Source organism: Macrobrachium nipponense, chromosome 36 (assembly GCF_015104395.2).
Source record: "Macrobrachium nipponense isolate FS-2020 chromosome 36, ASM1510439v2, whole genome shotgun sequence".
Taxonomy (NCBI): domain Eukaryota; kingdom Metazoa; phylum Arthropoda; class Malacostraca; order Decapoda; family Palaemonidae; genus Macrobrachium; species Macrobrachium nipponense.
This window is the reverse complement of record NC_087220.1, coordinates 59,933,757-59,950,234: the sequence shown is the minus strand read 5'-3', so window position 1 is coordinate 59,950,234 and position 16,478 is coordinate 59,933,757. Positions and strand designations below refer to the sequence as shown.

At 37.3% G+C, this 16,478-nt stretch overlaps 1 protein-coding gene across 1 annotated transcript in view; it reads left to right on the top strand.

The window, feature by feature from the left end:
* Positions 1–10,719: 10,719 nt before the first annotated feature.
* Positions 10,720–16,478, top strand: part of LOC135203464 (multiple PDZ domain protein-like) — a 658,890-nt gene continuing 653,131 nt past the window's right edge. The window contains 2 exon segments of the mRNA XM_064233189.1: positions 10,720–10,878; positions 11,538–11,653. The gene's annotated coding sequence lies outside the window, so the exon portion shown is untranslated.

Below are 16,478 nucleotides of genomic sequence, written 5' to 3'. Positions count from 1 at the left end.
CGCAAGACAAGTGATTTTTTCCATTTTTTTTTTCTTTCTTTTTTTATCTTTTATGGAAGTGAGGTTGAAAGGCCCTTCCCAGATGGAGTTGACGTTTTTGGGGGATTTCGAGGAATATATTTTGTTTTTGTTTTTGATGAATATGGGTGTGTTTTTTTTCTTCGTATGATTGTTTGTTTTTGTTTTTTGTTTTATTTTATTATTATTATTTTTTTTTGGTAGTAAGGCTTGTTTTTCTTAAGTAGGGTTGGCATTGTAGGAAAGCAAAATGGTGCACGCTTATATATATATATATATATATATATATATATATATATATATATATATATATATACACACACACACACACACACACAACACACACACACACATACTATTACGTTTTAAACCAGCAGTCAAAAACGTAAGGGGAAAGAAGGAAAAATGGAGCGCTTTTAACTTACCTTGAGTTTATGGGATTGTTTGACGCTTGGAAGGTCGCCAGAAAACTCAGTAAGTTATTCTAAAGTACATTTATTTACAAAGAAAACATTGAATGACCCGAGATTACTGAGAGGTACATGGGCCACGTGGGAGGAGCGCCCTATACTGTCTGAGTTGCACTTCACATTATGAAAAAAATGTCCGAATTCAACACCTACCGCAAAGCTAGTTTCCAAATTTCTGTTCTCAGGTAATAAAAGCGTTTGGAAGGAGACAGGGCGCACGGAATCAGCAGGGGCAATCTGGAAATGAATTCCCAAATTACACACAATATTACAGCTAATGCACTATGGAGGGTGTGTATTTTTAATCACACACAAGGGGAGGAATCTAGTGCTTAAATAAAATGCTCGATGAAGATCTTAATCTTGGACAGGTCACAGGAGTGGCACGTGTTACGAGGGTTGACAAAGGATGTTCGTTAGAGGAGTGAGAAAATTGGAAATTTGAAAATGAAAATAGCAAGATTCGTCTTGGAGAAATAGGGGCTGGTTGGAATTTGCATTTTCGAGGCGTACCTTAGTGGCTAGCGCATTAAGCGTGATGTCTGATGAGGGCTCCAACCAGCAATGATGAACAAAATTCTGACAAGTCAGAGGCGAACACGTCTGTCCGCTATAGGAACTGGAGTCGACTGAAGACGAATTCAGGGCATTAGCGGGGGACCTCGGGTCAAAGCACGGCCTGCGGCATTGTCTGGAAAGATGCATATCACAACGAGCGGATTTGTGGGAAAAGAGGTCTAAAGCTAGGACTACCCAGCAGCCCATATAACCCCTACGACCTGCCCTTCGTATCATACACTAGGTATCTAGTCGTTAACGGATTGTTCCCCCCCATCTTTAAATCAGAACGGACATGCCAATCCCCCAAGTTGTAAAGGGGGGGGGGTGGTAAAAATGGCTGCTCTTCTAGCAAATACAGTAAATTTGAAAAATCAAGGAGGCGAGGAAATATATAAATGTAACAATATATATATATACATGTATACAGAGTGTATGGTGTATATATATATATATATAATCCATATATATATATATTATATAATATATATATATATTATAATATGTGTGTGTGTGGTATATATACATATTTATGTGTATATATATATATATATATATATATATATATATATATATATATATATATATATAGTGTGTGTGTGTGTGTGGTGTGTGTGTGTGGTGGTGTGTGTGTGTGTTTGTATTTCAATTGTAAGGAACAGCATAAAAAAAAATATTTGAAATACCTACTTACAACTCATGCTTTATATTAAATATTTACATGTTTTAAAAATTATATAAATTTTGTATATATGTAAAATCTTCAGTTTAACACCTCAAGACCTTTCTTATTATTGTCTTCGTCTTATTTTTCGTCTTCTTGTTTTATTATTTTATTTTTTCCCTCTCCTCTTCTTTTCTTCTTCTTCTTCTTATTTCCACGTCCGAATTTAATGCGGTTTAATCCGGTTCCGCCCCGTTGACTGCACTGTTCATGTTCATACTCTCCTGAAATTGGGTCTCTCTCTCTCTCTCTACTCTCTCTCTCTCTCTCTCTCTCTCTCTCTCTCTCCTCTGTTATATATATATTTAGCTCTCTCTCTCTCTCTCTCTCCTGTTTTGGTGTCTTAATTTTCACTTGATAATAAAGATTATCATTTTTAATTTAAATATTTAATTAATTTATTTATTGACATTCATCTCATTTGCAAAAGGGCTTTCTTCTTGATACTTCTTTCATGTAATTATCTGTTATTTATACCTCTGAATAAACTTTGTGTACATAATTCTAATAATGTAATTGCTTCATTTTTTCCATCATCTTCCCCTCTCTTCTCATATGAGAGAGAGAGGGAGAGGAGAAGGAGGAGTTCCCATTCAGTCTTCGCGAATGGAAGTATTTTTTATTTTTTTTATTTTGCGTCTTATAGAAGAAGGAAGGAGTTGAATTGTGCTATTGTTTCCTGAGAGAGAGAGAGAGAGAGAGAGAGAGAGAATAAATCAACCTCAGAATGTTTCTTTGTTTTTGTTTTTTTAGCAGTGTACTATCACTGCCTCCTCCTCCTGCTCCAACAACCTCTCCATTCTCCAACGCTCCCCCCCTCCTCCCTCCCCCATTCATGTGTCTGAGTTTGCGTGTGGTAGTATTTGTCTTATGTCTTTTTAGAAACTTAAACGAGAAAGCTTTCGTAGATACACCATCTCTCTCTCTCTCTCTCTCTCTCTCTCTCTCTCTCTCTCTCTCTCTCTCTCTCTCTCTCAAGTACCTTATATCCCTAGTGGTCTGTTGAACGGGCCTGTAACTAACCCCTCCTGGGATATTATGTCTAATGTGGTTTTATCTTAGAGACTGAGATGCTTAGATTATGAGGCAGAGCGAGAATCTACAGGTATTGGATGGTTGCACTCTCTCTCTCTCTCTAGTTATGGACAGGGAACGTCTTCGGACTATAATTTAGAAAAGATTTTTTTGGGATGTATAGGTTATTCATGACGCGTTTGTTCGTCTATGATTGGAACTAAATGGTGCCCCGTAAGGTTTTGGGTATGGCAAGGGTACAGTTAGCATAAATGTTTTTTTTATATATATATATAAATCATTAAGAGCAAATCATTTCTCCCTTTTGAGACTTTTTAAAGATTTTGCAATAAATGGAATAATTTTATTGACGTTTTGAAAAAAATTATAATTTATGTTTATGTTTAGAAACTTACATTTTTTTTTTTTTTTTTTTTTTGGTCTACAACATAGATTTACCTCTTCATATTTTTATTAAATATTTTGTCATATATTTTGATGCATTTGCATATAAAATTGTATTATTCCTCATTGTTTTGTTATATAAATATAAGTATATTTTTATATAATTTGTTTTATATGTAATAAATAAATTTTATATAAATATACTTTATGAATATATTTTTGTATAATAAATAAACTTCATAAGTAAATGTAATAAATTATTCCATAAATATAATATAGTTATATATTATATTAATATATTTTATGACAAATATTCTTCAAAGTCGACATCAAAACCCAACTTCAATCATTTACTAAAAACACCCATGAATCCTACAACCATCCTAACTCTCCTTCTCCTCCCTCTCCCGCACAGGACTCTCTGAAGGAACTGAAGAAGCAGGTGTCCCAGCACCCGTCCATAGTTCCTACGGACTTCGACATCACGCGTGAGGGCAAGCTGGTCCTGCACGTGTCCCCGGAGAACCACCCGCTAGAGTTCGCCGTCAGGAACAATGAACAGGCCACCCTCAAGCTCAAGCCACAGCAACAGGGCTCCTCGGCTGCTCTTATCACTCAGGGGGTGGGTTCTGAGGACTTACCTGTATATATATATATATATATATATATATATATATATATATATACACACCAAAGGTGGGCTCGAACCACTAACAAAAACTCCTCCCACTTCATATATACTGTGGGCCCCCCATATTTGTGTTCTCCGGACTCGCAGATTCGTGGAGTTCTCTTTGGACCATATCTACCCATTATTTGTGTTAAATTTGCGTATTTGCAATATTTTTCTATGAGGAATATCCACAAATTCCTGTTTTTTTTTTTTATCAGTTTCATCATAGAATGCATGTTTTGTGATAAAACTTAAAAAAAAAAAAAAAACAAATTTCTTTAGGGTTTATCTTGAGCTTTAACTAACAAAATAGGCTATTTTCAGCATTTTTTAGGGGTTCCAACGATTCACGGATTCTGCCTATTTGCGGGGGTGTCTGGTACACATCGGCCACAAATGGGGGGGCCACTGTATATTAGGGGGGATATATATATATATATACTATATATACATATATATATATATATATATATATTTATATATATATTTATTTCTTTACTGAAACACGTCAGGATCAAACCCTGTCAGGGCTGGCCAATGAAAAAGGCCAGACGTTGAGTTGGATTATTAAAAGGCCAGGGCGTTACCACCCAGCCACATAGGTCCTCAAAGAAGTTGGAACTTACATGTACTTCTGTACCCGAGGTCTGTGTGTGTTTGTGGGTCAGTTGGTGGTCTTTTGTTTCGAGAGCCCTGCCTGGGTCTGATCCCGATGTGACTCATAATAATATATTATGTATATATATGTATATATATATATATAAAATATATATATATATTTATTTTATTTATTTTAATTCACGAAATGGTCCGTGTTTTAACCTGCTTCAATATCTTACCGAATTTTCTCTTATTTGCATATATTCATTTCATTACCCAATAATCCAGAAGCTAATTTTTCCCGCCCCCCACATTAATTTAGAGCTTTTAATAGCCTACTTACCTCTTTATTCTGTTATTTGTTTTGCATCTCCCCTTTTCAACTTTTGTTTACATATATTTTTTATCATTTATGAAAAGTTTATTATTATTATTATTATTTCTCATTTCGCCTCAAGAAAACTGGTACGGATGTCCCAGTGGCTCAGAGCATCCCTGATACGCTTGAGGCAACACCCCCCCCCCCCCACCTCTCTCTCTCTCTCTCTCTCTCTCTCTCTCTCCTCTCTCTCTCTCAAACTCTTAAGGCGGCGCATCCGATCGGGGCGTAAACTCGTGATATATTACCATTTCCTTTATAAGTCGGCTGGAATGAATCCAGAGATTCCTCTCTTGGTTTATTTTTTTTTATTATTTTATTTATTGTTGTTTTTTATTTTTGGGGTGGGGTAGGGATTTAAAAGTATTTTCTTATATTTATTTTTTATTTTCTGTTTTAAGGGGGTAGGGGGAGGGGGGGGGGAAATTGAGAGGCTTTCTCTTCATTGCAAAATATCGCCTATACATGGTTTTGTTTACTTTCGTATCGGTTGGGAGATCTCGTAAGTTTAGGAAATTTATCGTACACACGAAGGTTGCAGTGTGTTAGTCTACTGACATTTTGAAAAGTCGTCTTGTGGGAGAGTTCACCATTTTACACGAGAATGTAAAGTCTTGTTTTTTTAGGATTAGGTAGTCCAAGTAGGATTTATATATTTAATTATTATTTATTTTTATTAATTAAGGCTTCTTGTTTGATTGTTCTATCCGTAATATACCTATGAATTATCCTTTGCATATTTGTTGTAAACGAGATTTTTGCTTAATTTAAACGTTTATTATTATTATTATTTTTATTTATTTATTTTTTTTTTTTTTTTTTTTTTTTGCTCTATCACAGTCCTCCAGTTGGACTGGGTGGTATTTATAGTGGGGGGTTCCGGGTTGCATCCTGCCTCCTTAGGAGTCCATCACTTTTCTTACTATGTGCGCCGTTTCTAGGCGTTGTGGTGGTCAGTTGCTGGATGACGACCTCCAAGTACCTGACCGTCTTCCCCTTCAATTGGGTTGAATACCTGGTTGCCGGACGAAGCTCCTCTGTTGCCAGAGGTTCCATTTACGTCGTTGTCGTTTATTCCTTCATTTCTTTCCATCATTGCTGAGTTTTGCTATTTAACCCATAGCTGGACCCTACCCCATCAGGGATAGGTACTCATTTACAGCTGAGTAGACTGAGGAAATTATGGTAAAGATCCTTTCCCTAAGGGATCAACTTCGAGGAGAGCGATCACCCATCCAACGACTGACCAGCCCCAATGTTGCTTAACCAGTCCATTGACGACCTAACCCATTATTATTATTATTATTATTATTATTATTATTTTATTATTATTATTTACATCTACAAAGCAGCTTTCATGCAGAAAAAAAATAACTTTTAATCATCTTTCCATTACTTCTTGGTTAGCGGCACTTCATTACCTCCTCCCCCCCTTTCCCTATCCCTCCCCCCCCTTCCTTGTTGCTTGGGGATTAATTTCTTATTTCTCGTGTTTGGGAAAATAAAAAAAATCCTTAATGGGATTTCTGTTCTTTTGTACTCACAGGCTGTAAAATGAATTTTTAATTTGCTTTACCGAGAGAGAGAGAGAGAGAGAGATCTTTCATGATTTTTTAATACATATATATTTTTTTTATTTCGAACAATATCGCCCAAATTTATGGATTTACTTTTGTCGTTAACTCCTATCTTAGATGAAAATAAGAGAGGAGAGAGAGAGAGAGAGAGGAGAGAGAGAGAGAGAGAGAGAGAGAGCTTTTAAGTTTCCAATATGGATTATAGTAAAAAAGAAAATTGGGGAAAGAATTTAATATAACTTGAAGATGTATTTCAAAGATTTCTGAATGTTTGGATTGAGAGAGAGAAGAGAGAGAGAGAGAGAGAGAGAGAGAGAGAGAGAGAGAGAGAGAGAGAGAGAGAGGAAGCCCCGAATTAGACTTTTCCACCTGGCAAGACCACGAAAGTTAAATGGGTCGGAAAATGAGAATAATATTATTCTCGAGATGTCTCTCTCTTTCTCCAGTTAACGTTCTTTTTTTTTTTATTTCTCTCTCTCTGCCCTCTCTCTCTCTCTCTCTCTCTCTCTGTCGTCCCCTGCTTGCAGCTGACGTTGACGTGCGCAGAATGACGTCATTACAAACGTTTGACGGACCTAGATATGATGTCATTATAGCTACGACGTGTAGGTACAGCTGCTTTTGAGAGGTTGTCTGCAGGCCAGATATGACTTAGGGTTATATAAGAGGGAGATGATTCGGACGAGTGGGTTGTGATGCGAATAAATGATTGTATGATAAATGATGTGATGGATTACTATATATATGATGGATATTCTATATATATAATATATACGTTACCTATATATATATATAGAATATACTATATATATATCATATATATATTACAGAGAAGAGATAGAGAGAGAGAAGAGAGAAACACAGAGAGAGAGAGAGAGAGCAGAGAGAGAGATGAGAGAAGAGATGTTGTGGACGAGTTGTTTGTGACGTAAACAAATAAAGAAATAAGTCAGTAGATAAATAAATGAATATTTACATTAACAGATAAAATGATAAGCATCTTTGAGTGTTTGTGTTCTTTGTTTAGGTTTAATATTAAATGAATATTTCTTACAGTAAAATGTTTGCTTCTTTATATTTTGTAGATTTTAAAGATAAACGTGTTTATTTCATATTTTGTGATATACTTCTTACCCTGTCTATTAACCTTCGTTGTTGTAACGCCATCCAAGTTTATCGATGACCGTCGTTGCTGCGACGCTAGATTATTGAACGTTAAGTCAGTCAATCAATGAATCAGTCGTTGCTTTTTAAAGTAGACGATTCAGTGTATAGATGTAGCTATTAAGACTAATAATTAAGTGTAAATTTTTTTACATTTTTTTAATATTTGTGGATTTCCGAACCTGAACTGACAATTGAAAAATATTATTCAGTAATTAAAAATATAAATATATTTATAAATTGAAAGAAACGAAGTCGTAGCACGTAATAGAATTAGAAGTATAATAATATTAAAGTAAAAATTGAAAGACACAAAATCGTATCACATTAAGGGATGGTGAATACGTACCTGGGTGCCCTATAGAAGAGGCAACAAAGGCCTAGTCGAATTGACCAGAAACTTGTATTATTATTATCATTAGATTGTTATTTGCTGTTCAGTGATTCAATTGTACCCCCCCCCCCCCCGTTCCCCCCCCCCCTTATTTTTTGAGGTCCCAAATATGCCCTAGGTGGGTCTTAGTCCTAAATATTTGACATTGGAATTATTATTATTATTATTATTATTATTATTATTATTATTATTATTATTATTATTATTATTTATTATATATAAACATTGATAATTTGAAGGAGATTGCAAGGCCCCTGTCTGATCGCATAATACAGAATTACATTCATACACAAGGTTAATTTAGATACGTATGTATATTTACATATTTTTCTATGTATTGCTTAATAATAGGTGTAAGAGTATATTTATTATGAAAGGATATTTTGTATCGAAAAACATTTTTTATCGAAATGAATTATACTGTTACTGATCATGTTTTTGTATTATTATAACATTATTATTGCTGCATCATTCAATTCAGTATCAAGAAGTAGGTCTTGAGAAACTCAAGTTAAGAAATTCGTATCTGAAAATAGCCCCTTTTTGTCTTTTATTTGTAATAATAATAATAATAATAATATAATAATAATAATAATAATAATAATAATAATAATCTGAACAATTCACCATTGTTGTTCACATTGCATATCCAGCACTCCTTGCAATGAAGGATTCTTCCTGTCCTATTCCAGAATCCTTGCCTCGCCATATTCCCCCTTCTGGAATCATCCTAGCTTTCGGCAAAGCGCCCCCCCCCTTTTTTTTTTCTTTAAAGTTTTGGCTGGGCTTTTATTCACCCCGCAGCATATGGTCCCTTATTCTTTTTAATTGAGTTTTGTATTTTTTGTGTTTTACTTTTTTCTTCTTTTTTTATTTTGGCCACGCCCCCTTTTCGAAAATGCAAATGCTGGTTTTAAGGTTGGGGTATTCATTCCCTTACATCCTCCCCCTCCCCTACCCCTCCCCAGCCTCCCTTACCTTCGACTCCCTCCCCTCCCCTCCGCCGCCTTCCCTTTCCCCTACCTCTTCCCCTCGTGTACCCATACCACTTCCCTTCCCCCTACCCAGTCCCTCTTCTTCTACCCTATCCCACCCTCCCCTATCCCCTTCCTTTAACCATGAGACCTATCTCCCTTACGCTACCCCCGCCCCTTCCCTACCCTTCCTCCTCCTCCCTCTTCCCCTCGTGTACCCATACCACTTCCCTTCCCCCTACCCAGTCCCTCTGTTCTAACCCATATCCACCCTCCCCGATCCCCTTCCTTTAACCATGACCTATCTCCCTTACGCTACCCCTTCCCCTACCCTTCCTCCTCCCCTCCACCGTCCCTACCCCTCCAATTCCCTTCACCCCTTCACCCCTCCCCTTCCTCTAATCTATCCCCTTCATTCTTATCTCCCCTTCCCTTCCCCTTCCTCTACCCTTCCCTTTCCCTTCTCCTCCCCTTCTCTCCTTCCCCTACCTTCTTCCTTCCCCTGCCCCGCCTACCAACCCCTACTGCCATTTTCTCTTTGTTTATGAAGGGTTTTGTCCTTTTTATCTCTGCTGAATAGCAGTCGTGGGGGAAGGGATGGAGTTGTCGGCTTCTTATTTTTATTATTATTATTATTATTTTTTTTTTTTTTTTTTTTTGTATGAAATTTTATTTCGGTTGTCGTGTTTTGCTCGAGGATTGGCGCTAGTTGGGAATGAGGTGTATATATATAATATATATATATATATATATATATATATATATATATCAGAGGAGAAAAAGAAGAAGAAGAGGAGAAAGAACGTAAACAACAACTCATTGAAATTGTAGAACTACATAAAAAAAAGCTCTTTTTAAGCGCTCTCGAGTATACCCCCTCCCCGTACCCCCTATCTTTCTTTTCGTTTAATCTCCTCCCCCTCCACCTTCACTCCCCCACCCCTTCCCCTACTTTCCCGAAGATCTTGAAACCCATTTTCCCCCTCTAGTGGATGCTCACTTAGCCCTCTCTCTCTCTCTCTCTCTCTCTCTCCTCGTCCTCTCTCTCTCTCCTTCCTCCGACCTCTTATGCCTTTTGTTGTATTGTTCCGTCTTATTTGTTTTGTTGTTCAGTCTTGATTATGTTTTGAAGGAGCTTCGTGTTTGTCTTTTGTTTTAAATGGTCCGGATTAGGGCTGGGCTGGCTCTCTCTCTCTCTCTCTCTCTCGTCTCTTCTCTCTCTCTAAATATATATGTACACGCCTATCCAATTGTAAAACCTATCAATCTCTCTCTCTCTGTATACATCTCTCTCTCTCTCTCTCTCTCTCTCTCTCTCTCTCTCTCAATCTCTGTATATATATATATATTATATATATATATATATATATATATATATGTGATAACTGAATCACGAAAGTTTGGAACGTGATAAATCCATAAATAAACGGTATAAGCCATGAAGGAAAAATAAACAACGGAGTGTCTCAAGATCTTTCGACGTTCAATGTCCTTTACCCAGCAGAAAGATCTTGCAGAAACTCCGGTGCATTTTCCTTCGATATACCTATATATATATATATATATATATATATATATATATATTATATATATATATATATATATATAAGATGTATAACCATCTCTTTTCCGCAGGGCGTGGAGGAACAGCATCATCCTAGCGGGGGTGGGCGAGGAGGACTCCTTACCTCACCAGCAGATTCTCTCATGCGACTCATAGAGCTGAAGGACTTGAGCACTTCGGCGTCGCCGGGCGAGAGGGGGGAGGGGGTTGGGCAGGAGGAGGAGGGGAGGGGGAGGGACGGGAGGATGAGGACGAGGAGGAAGACGAGGAGATTCCCCCCTCCATCAGCAACGCCGCCTTTGACGAGGAACTCCAGAGGGCCATCGTCGCAGCCGCCCAGGGCAGGGATGTGCATCATATACAGGTGAGGGGGGGCGGGGTGGCGGCTGCTGGGCGTAAGGAAGGGGAGAGAGAGAGAGAGAGAGAGAGAGAGAGAGGAGAGAGAGTGTGTATAGTCCAATACTAAGACAGGCAGAGGTGGTCAACAAATATACTTGTTTAAGAGAGAGAGATAGAGAGAGACAGAGTCGAATAGTAAGACGAAGAGGTGGTCATCATATATAATGGCAAAGAGAGAGAGAGAGAGAGAGGGGCGTCCACTAGTATGACAGGCAGAGGTGGTAAACATATATACTGGTAAAGAGAGAGAGAGAGAGAGAGAGAGAGAGAGAGAGAGAGAGAGAGAGAGAGAGAGAGAGAGAGAGGCAAAAGCTGGCTGTATATTCTGTATGCTCTCGAAAATGATTGACATACCAAGAGGTCCATTCTTAAATGTTGTTTGCGTCGATGTTCTATATTTTAAAACTATATAATATAGATAATGTTTTGCTTGGCCAAATCATATCCATTATTGTGAATAATACCGTATAATAAATAATAATATTAAAAATGAATAATTGTTCTCTATTTTCAAAGGCAAACTAAACTCATTACATTGACCATCTCAAAATTAATTGAGATTAAAAAATTCAAGTATTATTTTGATTTATTATTTTAATTATAATTTTTTTCCCTTGACCTCAGCTGTACAAAGCTGAGGGCAGCAGCCTGGGCTTTAGCGTCGTGGGCCTGAGATCAGAGAAGAGAGGAGAACTGGGCATTTACGTCCAGGGCATTCAACCCACGGGCATCGCTGCAAAGTGAGTGTTGGAACCTGTTTTGTTTTTTGTTTGTGTGTATTTGTGTATGTGTTTTTATATGTTTATATATATATATATATATATATATATATATATATATATATATATATATATATATATATCTATGGATGTAATATACATGTATATATATATATATATGTATGTAAATTTATATAAACATTTATATACTTATGTACGTTTATAAAGTAATTAACAAACAAGTTAACGTTTGAAAGTAATTCGTTTACACAGGTAAAACTACTACTTATGTTAAAAGTACGCCTTTTATGAAAATTGAAAAGTACTTAGTTTTCTAAGTACAGATTCTCTCTCTCTCTCTCTCTCTCGTCTCTCCTCTCTCTCTCTCTCTCTCTCTTTACCGCCTTCACCTCCACGTGTGTGCTATCTCAAAACAGCAACAAGTGGCTCGGCGGCGCTGCCAAATGCACGAAAAACGAACAACTAGCCAGGGGGGAGATATGGCATCGCAGTTTCAACTACTTTTTTATTTGTTGTACCGTAAATGATTCTTTTTTTATGTTTGTTTCTTGGCTTTTGTTTTCGTCACAGGATATGTTTGATGTAGTCTTGCTGTGGTGAGGTCCTCTCTCTCTCTCTCTCTCTCTCTCTCTCTCTCTCTCTCTCTCTCTCTCTCTCTCGAGCAGGCTAATGAACTCCCGCACTCGGTGCATGTGTGGGTGGAATTGTCGTACAGGTGTGAGTTCGTGCGTAGGTCAGCTGGGAGCTGGCCATTTCCGATGTCACACTGACCCAGTGACGTGACGTGACGTAACGTTGTATTTTTATATATATATATATATATATATATATATATATATATATATATATATATATTAGCTGTGAGTTCAGTGTCGTTTTAGGCTTGTGGTGGTAACATCTTGCTTAAATTAATCGGACGTTTTTTACTTATAATTCGGTGATTAAATTCTTTATCGATTTGATAAGGAGAGAGATATCATTGAGTTTTTTTTAAATGGTTGGTTTAAGTATACTTACAATTCACACAACAGACTGACTGATCGTAATGACGAAATGTAGGTGAATTTCCACACGACGCTGACTTATGAAAACTGTGAATAAATTTGTCTTACATTGAAGAAGTAGATTGTAAGTTTATTTAAATAATAAATTCAAGTATCGACTCACTTCACACATTAGAACCTTCCTTAAACCCGTATTTTCACGGTTAAGCAGCGTTCGAAAGAGAAAAAAAAAATTCCAAAGAAGGGGGGGGGGCGATCAATAGACGGCGAATTCGGCCGAGAGGGGGCAGCACCAATCAATAGGACCTGCGACACCTGGTTCTCGTTGTTGCCGATAGATGGCAGTAGGTGACGTTCCCGTTTTCGAAACCCAAATAACAATTTAGCGTATTTCTTCATCAATTTTGGAATACGTTTGCCTTATTAATGTATTTTTATTGATTTATAACGTTCATTGAAGACGACAACAATCATTATACGGGGAATTTCTTACAGAATCTTTTTCATTCAAAGAAAACGGGTTTTGAAGCTTCATAGAAAGTGGGAATTTGTCGAATTTCGATTTTTATCTTTTTTTTTTCTTTTTTTTTGTTTTTCTCGGATTGGAAGGAATCGATGTCTCGTCAATTTGTCTTCGGGAATTTATATCAAATTCTTTTTTTTTTTATTAAAATGATTAAGATTACATATATATATTATATATATAATATATATATTATATATATATATATATATATATATACACACAACTATATATATATATATATATATATATATATATATATATATAGACATGTATAATAAATGTATATCTATTTATATATATATATATATATATATATATATATGTATGTATGTATATGGGAACATGAACTGTAATTTTATTGTTGTTTGTTATTATTATTATTATTATCATATTATTATTATTAACCTAATAAAAGTTCTTAAATTTTACTCATTCACTTTTGATACGGATATCAAGAACTTATAACTCTCTCTCTCTCTCTCTCTCTCTCTCTCTCTCTCATCATCTCTTCTCTCTCTCTCTCTCTCTCTCCTCTTATTTTAAGCGGTTTTGATGTCCTCGTCAAGAAGTTGACGATATTTCAAACTAGATTTAAACAAAAAGTATATAAATTCGTTTAAGTTGATTGCGCCTCTCTCTCTCTCTCTCTCTCATCTCTCTCTCTCTCTCTCTCTCTCTCTCTCCACTCTCACACAACACACACACACACACACACAACTAGACCACACACACACACAACTAGGCGGTATTGTCTTCATCAGTATAATTTGTGAATGATTTTTCCTCCCTCTATCGCTACTCACTCACTACTACCTATCATTAGCCTCTTCTGTTTTCCTTTGTTTTGTAGATGTGAGAAAAGCATTTGACAGAGTAAACTACCTGAAGCTGCATAAAAAGGGGCACACCCCTGTATCTAATTGGCATTTTTACATTGCTGGTTTTTTCTCCACACCAGCAATTCTGTGTCAAATGGGGTAACGTATTATCGTACACCGTTCGGCTCACTAAACGGGCCTTCGACAAGGGGGCATTCCTCCTCCCATACCTGTTTAATACGTACAGGTATGGAACTCACTCCCAATCGGATGCATCGTCAGTGAAACAACTATAAACAACCTCTGTTACCCCGACGATATGGTTCTGATTTCCCCATCAGTTCAAGGTCTCCAACGACTCATCGACACTTGCCGCCAATATGCAGAGGAATTTGATACAATCTACAACGAAACCATGACCCAGTGCATGTCGCTGCTCCCGAGATCGCTTAAGCATATTGCCGAACCACAAATTTTCCTGGGAAACATCGCCTGGATTTGCGCACGAATTTCCGTATTTGGGTCACATTATCACCGACGACCTAAAAGATACGGCATTCATTGAACAGAGGCGTCGTAAACTATGTGCAACTGGCAACATGATTGCAAGGAGGTTGCCCTCTGTCACCGAGACGTGAAACTGCTGCTCTTCCGCTCGTACTGCTTCAGTATCTATGGGTGTTCCCTCTGGACTAACTTTACCCAAGAGACCATGAGACGCCTCACTGTTGTGCACAATGACATTCTGAGACGCCTCACAAACACTCCCCGCTACCACTCCGCCACACAGATAGATGTTCATAGAAAACCACCTGGACAATTTAAAAATCATTGTTAGGCGAACAATGTCCAGTCTGGTAACCCGAGTGAGAAACAGCAGCAACTCGCTCATACAAAGCATCCCCTAAGGAGTGAAGCAAGAAGATGATCTAAATTGTGGGAAAGATGGAAAAATGAGGCCTTTGTCCCCTAAAGGACTTAATCTGTATTGGCAAGATGTCATCTGCAGATTATGTCATTATTATATTTATTGCTGATATTTTTTTATTTTTCATTGTTACTGTGATTACTATCAAGTTAAAGTTTTTTTACATTCAATTTTTGTATTTAGCCCTCTGGACCTGACTACTGTAACCACGTAATGTCTCTAGTTGAAATTTAAGTTATATAATATGTACACTAACTGCTATTACTCTCAATGCATATTTTTTTTCTCACCAATATTATTACTGTTATTACCAGTATTATGATTACTAGCTTTTATGCTACCTCTGCTTGTAATTTGTGGATAAGTCCCGATTATTCATTTTCTTTTTTTATCATGTCTCATGTATCTAGATTGTGTATGTTACTGTCTGTATTTTGTATATTCCATGAATATGGCCCTGAGCTGAAATAAAGCATATTATTATTATTTTTTTATTTTTTTATTTTTTTTTATTTATTTTTATTTTAATTTTTTTTTTGCTCTATCACAGTCCTCCAATTCGACTGGGTGGTATTTTATAGTGTGGGGTTCCGGGTTGCATCCTGCCGCCTTAGAGTCCATCACTTTTTCTCACTATGTGTGCCGTTTCTAGGATCACACTCTTCTGCATGACACCTGGAGCTACTTCAGCCTCTAGTTTTTCTAGATTCCTTTTTCAGGGTTCTTGGGATCGTGCCTAGTGCTCCTATGATTATGGGTACGATTTCCACTGGCATATCCCATATCCTTCTTATTTCTATTTTCAGATCTTGATACTTATCCATTTTTTCCCTTTCTTTCTCTTCAACTCTGGTGTCCCATGGTATTGCGACATCAATGAGTGATACTTTCTTCTTGACTTTGTCAATCAACGTCACGTCTGGTCTGTTTTGCACGTATCACCCTATCCGTTCTGATACCATAGTCCCAGAGGATCTTTGCCTGATCGTTTTCTATCACTCCCTCAGGTTGGTGCTCGTACCACTTATTACTGCAAGGTAGCTGATGTTTCTTGCACAGGCTCCCAGTGGAGGGCTTTTGCCACTGAATCATGCCTCTTTTGTACTGGTTCTGCGCAAGTGCCGGGCATTCACTTGCTATGTGGTTTATGGTTTCATTTTTCGTATTGCACTTCCTACATTATGGGAGAGATGTTATTTCCGTCTATCGTACTTTGAACATATCTGGTTCTTATGGCCTGATCTTGTGCCGCTGTTATCATTCCTTCAGTTTCCTTCTTTAGCTCTCCCCTCTGTAGCCATTGCCAATTGTCCTCGCTGGCTAGTTCTTTAGTCTGTCTCAGTAGTTGTCCGTGCATTGGTTTGTTGTGCCAGTCCTCTGTTCTTTCTGTCTTTCTTCCTGTCTCTGTATATTTCTGGGTCTTCGTCTACTTTTATTAGTCCTTCTTCCCATGCACTCTTGAGCCACTCGTCTTCACGGGTTTCAGATATTGCCCCAGTGCTCTGTTCTCGATGTTGACGCAGTCCTCTATACTTAGTAGTCCTCTCCC